General features: G+C 39.2%; 1 pseudogene; it reads right to left on the bottom strand.

Annotated features, from left to right (window-relative positions):
* Positions 1-579: 579 nt before the first annotated feature.
* Positions 580-1663, bottom strand: LOC123409586 (annotated as a pseudogene).
* Between the last annotated feature and the right edge of the window lie 4147 nt (positions 1664-5810).

Here is a 5810-nt window from a genome sequence, read left to right as displayed (position 1 = left end):
TCAACAAACACCTCTAGTGCATCAAAAAAAGTGGAGAGCAAGCACCCACCCACAATCCTCCATCCAAGAAAAATGCAAGGAAGAGGGGAGAGGGGGGCTGTGCTATATATAGGCAGAGGACTTTATTCCCGGTTTGAGACACAAACCGGGACTAAAGGTGGCGCACATGCGGGCTGCCCACCGCGTAGCCCTTTAGTCCCGGTTTGGGACACGAACCGGGACTAAAGGCTCCTTACGGGCCGGGACTAAAGCCTCGAGGGAGACATTGGGAATTGGGGCGACGTGGCCGGGCCTTTAGTCCCCGCCCAGAGGCAGGCCGGGACTAAAGGGTCCAGGCCAAAGGCCCGTTTTCCACTAGTGATTGTAATTATAGGAAAAGAGGGAGTAGCCCGCAAGTCTGTTATTATCTCTTTTATTTATTTGTATATGATCGTGTATATATTGAGACAAGCCCGCTTGTTATTATACCGACGCAGTTTTATTTTTCGTGAAACAATTAGGTATAACAGTAATTAACTTCCATATAGGAACAAGGAATGATTCTTGGAAGTATAAAGGAGGAAATGAGAAAGCCTAAAATTACTTTTTGCATGTACAAATTAGACTCTGAAAAGATTTGAAGGGATAATTAATATAATTTTTTAAAGTAAAGATTAGCATGCTTATAATTTTTTTTCTTTCATGACAAATTAATGTTTAACGTAGGTCGTTTGCAAAACGAACTCTTTTGCATAGATGACTTTGTCGTTCTTGGAGACAAACATTCAACAATAAAACTTGCACTCCAATTTTTAGGCTACATACTCGCCATAGTGATTTTATGGCGACCAAGATTCTGAAGTAATGGTAGAACAAAGTAGATTGCTCGCCCTCCCAACCATCACGGTGGTGCCGAGTGTTGCCCGCAAGATTATTACATGGTTTATCAAGTCCAAGATGCCAAAATGACAAAAAAAATTATGCAATTCTATTATTAGTTTGATATTTCACATCAACAATCTCAACTATTGTGGAAGTCTGAGTCAAATCCGACCAATCATTCAAAATCATCCTGCTCGCTTTTCCTATGTTAGTAGAAACCATGATAAATCCTCGAGTGGATCCTTAGCTTGCGCATAGCTGCCTCTCCTCTTTCAACTGGGAAACATATCCTTCAACACCGATAGGTGGTAAGCCACTATGTGAACTTGGAATGAATTGCCAAGAGATTTGTTCCTTGAGGTCGTGCTGGCTCCCCTTGTGTGGGCACCCTCGGGAAACTGAGTAGGTATTCCACCTCATCTGGATCCAAACGGGCAACATTTTTATTTTGAACCCATACAATGTTCCATTTTATGTATTCATCTATAACATATTTTTGAGCACTTTGAGATGGTGGATTTCTCAAGCTTGCAAGAGCACACTAGATTATTTCTATTTATTTTGGAATTTCCACACATGTCTACAAGGAATTAAGTTAACTTCTTGTGTCCCTGGAAGTTCACAATTGTACATAAAGAGGAAATACCTCAAATATGGTCTTTGGATTGAGAGGAAAGAGATTAAATCTATTCTCTGTTGGAAAATTATGAGTATATCCACTTTTTCAAGAAGTTGAACAGAAGTGCTTGTAATGCAAAAAACCTAACTCAATGACATACAAGAATCTTGAAAAAGTTCCCATGGGTCTTAACACTAAACAAAAAGTGTATGGGAAACAGTTTCAACATTCATTTATGACACTGACCCAAAGTTGTTCGATTCTAAGAACTTATGTGCATTTGCTAGAAAAAGATGATATATCCATAATTTGCCAATTGAGAACAAATTTCTTGTCTTGCCTCTCCCTCCAAAGACAATATTTTGAGGAATTTTCTTATTATATGAAAGGGTCACCCACTTGGGAGCCGAGAAGTTAAGTCTTGTGGTCATATGAGGCAAGTGCGAAATAAATAGAAAGAATCCACTATAGTCTTCCAAGCTTAAGAAATATACCATCTCTAAGTGTTCAAAAATATGTTATGGATGAGTTTAGAAATGTATCTTGTATGGGTTGGAAATAATAAGGTTACCTTTTTGAAGGAAGATGAGGTGGGATACCAAGTCCCAAGGGACCACGCAAGGGGAGTCACTATGACATCCAGGTACAAATCTCTCGAAAACACATTCCAAGTTGACACAGTTGCTTACCACTTGTCGTTGTTGACGAATATGTTTCGCAGTTGTGTTTGTGTGTTATTAATATCACCATATGGTAAACTCATTAGTAGAATCACATGAAGAAATACCTTATATGTGAGAAGTAGATCCAAAAATGGATTCGATCATTGTGGCATAATAAAAGAAAAAAAAACCTTGTTGAAACACAAGTTGCAAAAACACACATAACAATTAAAATGAAATTGATTTGTTATAGTATTACCAATCACCTTCATGCCTTCATGAGCATATCTTTTGAGAAACCCATTAATACATATACCTCAACCAATGAAGTGGATGGTGCTTCTCCATTGTCCTAGTCATCGGAAATATTTGGCAACCTCTTGGAAAAATAACACATAATGATTATAATAATAAAAAGGAAATAAATCTCCATGGCTAGCTTGTCAGATTAAAGGCTAAATATTCGATGAATTACTATATGTTGTACCAGCTTGGACGAGCCATCATCATCCAAGTTCCTTATGGGCAGAGCCAATGAGGGTTCAACCTCACAATGACTTTCCCAATGAATTTTATCAATGCCGTTATTGTTGTTATTCCACTCCTGTGATATGACTTAAGTACACATGTGTAAATAATGAAAACCAAAGTGCTAGCAGATAAATTTTTAGAGATGAAAATAAGACAATGGAAGAGTTGTTGTTGTACCACCAGCGCCAAATGATAACAAGTTAACATTACTACATGTTATCAGTATTGAAATCTCTAGATAAATCATCATAACCAAAATCATTTCTAGAGTCTATAATGCATAAAAAGGAAGAAGAATATGCCTTATTTGTTTTCATTGAACAAAAATACATACAAGGACCAGTAAAGTGATCTTATATAAAAAACGAACCAATGAGGAAACTGACCAATGCAACCTGAGATCAGGTAATTGCTACATGGTAAAATTAGCACATGCTAAGGCCAAATTCAATTCTACAATTTGGGACACATTGATGGAATGGGGAACATACATTTTTGAGTTGAACAAACAACCAAAATTAACCTCGTAGGCAAAGCAGAACATTGATAAATAGATGTATCGAAGATTAAAAATGAGAGAGATTCCCAACATCGAAATGGGAAGTTTGTCTTATTTGATTGTGTTGTAGAAAACAAAAAGTATCTTTATGAGTGTTTTGATTGATTGAAAAATCTACATAGAAATAAGATTTCTTAGTAAAAATATCCAATAAAAAGCAATGATGGCATAAAAATTGTCAAGCATTCCATTTCTCCATGAAAATTCCTTTGAACCATGCAACCCATAGCTTGCCCAAATAGAGGAAGGAGAGAAAACCTACCACAATTATCGATCTAAGAAGATGCACCCCCTCTAAGCATTTGGATACTTCTGTCCCTAGTGAAGAGGAAGAGGAAGAGGATGGGATCACAAGGAAGGGTGGAGACGGCTCTTCAGAAGAGAGTATGACGATGGAGACAACAACAACAAGGGATGGGGAATCAACTACGACGCATACTCGAAGTAGCACTGTTGAGGCGATGACGAGGAGGAGGTGGGCACTCGAATGAGTGGATTGGGATGAGGCGAGAAAGATGGCTCTCCTCTGTCTTTATATGCTTTAGACCAAGGATCGTATTATGGTAGGTAATTAAAGACCTTGAATTGGACGGATATCCATGAGAGAAAAATCCTCTTATTATGGCAGAAATCTCACAATTTATGAAAAAAAACTCATATCTTTCAGTCGCCATATCGTAAAATATCTTCCCAAATATTAGTAGTCCTTAGAATAGCTCCCAAAATTATGTGCTTTAATTCCCTGCCATAATTTTTCTGAAGTAAACTATAGCTATGGTACCTCTACTTGTTGGCGCATTTGTAAAACCATCCTCAAGCTCATAAAGTCCCACAATATAATTCTTATATAGGTGAATATATGTAGACGAACGGTCATGAATAGAGCAATGAGTATGGAAGGCTCTCACGTGGCCATGTATTAGTCTGAAATATTTGCAAATTGGTCGTCCTTACTAGTGCACAAAAGCATAGCTATGGCTTGACGAAAACGTCCTTGCTAGCGTAGGTACCTAAGGTCACCAATATCGCTCCACTGTCTGTACGACATGACGATCAAACCAAAATGACAACATAATCAAAGTTTAGAATAGTAATTAAACAATACAATAAAATACCAGAATCTAAGTTCAATAGTACCCATTTATTCGATATTATTCAGAAAAGGATATAAAGTAGGAAAATAACACAAGTACACAAGTTCAACGAAATAGGAGGTGGCAAATGTAAGCCTACTAGCTAGCTATCTCGACATTACGACAGGCGAAGTCAGGATTATAGTCTGGAGTAAGTGGACCATCATCCTCGCTGCTAGCAGGCTTGTAGTAGACCATGATCTTGTCACAATCATAGTAAAGGTAGAACATGGCTCTCTCCTAGCTTCCATCACATAAGCAATTGCAGGTGCTGTCCAACCAGGACAACCGAAACAGGTGCGAGTTGGCTCATTGGTGATAGGACAATTGAATTGTTGGGCCGTCAGCATCTTCATGAGGGTGCATTGGAATGTGATGGTTGTTGCAAATATGCCCTAGAGGCAATAATAAATAAGTTATTATTATATTTCCTTGTTCATGGTAATCATTTATTATCCATGCTATAATTGTATTGATTGGAAACTCAAATACATGTGTGGGTACATAGACAACACACTGTCCCTAGTGAGCCTATAAGGACTAGCTCGTTGATCAAAGATGGTCAAGGTTTCCTGACCATAGACATGAGTTGTCATTTGATAATGGGATCACATCATTAGGAGAATGATTTGATGGACAAGACCCAAACTATGAACGTAGCATCTGATCGTATGAGTTTATTGCTACTGTTTTCTACATATCAAGTATTTGTTTCTATGACCTTGAGATCATGCAACTCCCGGGCGCCGGAGGAATGCCTTGTATGTATCAAACGTCACAATGTAACTGGGTGACTATAAAGACGCTCTACAGGTGTCTCCGAAGGTGTCTGTTGGGTTGGCGTGAATCGAGACTGGGATTTGTCACTCCGTATGACGGTGAGGTATCTCTAGGGCCCATTTGGTAATACAACATCATGATGAGCTTGCAAGTAATGTGACTAAGGAGTTAGTCACGGGATCTTGTATTACTTTACGAGTAAAGAGACTTGCGGGTAAGGAGATTGAACTAGGTATGGAGATACCGACGATCGAATCTCGGGCAAGTAACATACCGATGGACAAAGGGAACAATATACAGGATTGATTGAATCCTTGAGATCGTGGTTCGACCGATGAAGAACTTCATAGAATATGTAGGAGCCAATATGGGCATCCAGGTCCCGCTATTGGTTATTGACCAAAGAGTGTGTCAGGTCATGTCTACATAGTTCGGTGACGTTTCATTATAGTTGAGCTATGTATGTTGGTGACCAAAGGTTGCTCTGAGTCCCGTATGAGATCCCAGATGTTATGAGGAGCCCCGGAATGGTCCTAAGGTAAAGGTTGATATATGGGAAGTTCTGTGTTGGCCACCAGAAAAAACTTCGGGCGTCACCAGTAGCATACCGGGGGTGTCGCCAGGGTTCCACGGGTCCACCGGAAAGGGGCCACCAGCCTCGGAGG

The sequence above is a fragment of the Hordeum vulgare genome, chromosome 7H (assembly GCF_904849725.1).
Source record: "Hordeum vulgare subsp. vulgare chromosome 7H, MorexV3_pseudomolecules_assembly, whole genome shotgun sequence".
Lineage (NCBI taxonomy): Eukaryota > Viridiplantae > Streptophyta > Magnoliopsida > Poales > Poaceae > Hordeum > Hordeum vulgare.
Note: the sequence above shows the minus strand (reverse complement) of the source record. Positions and strands in the feature narration are given on the sequence as shown.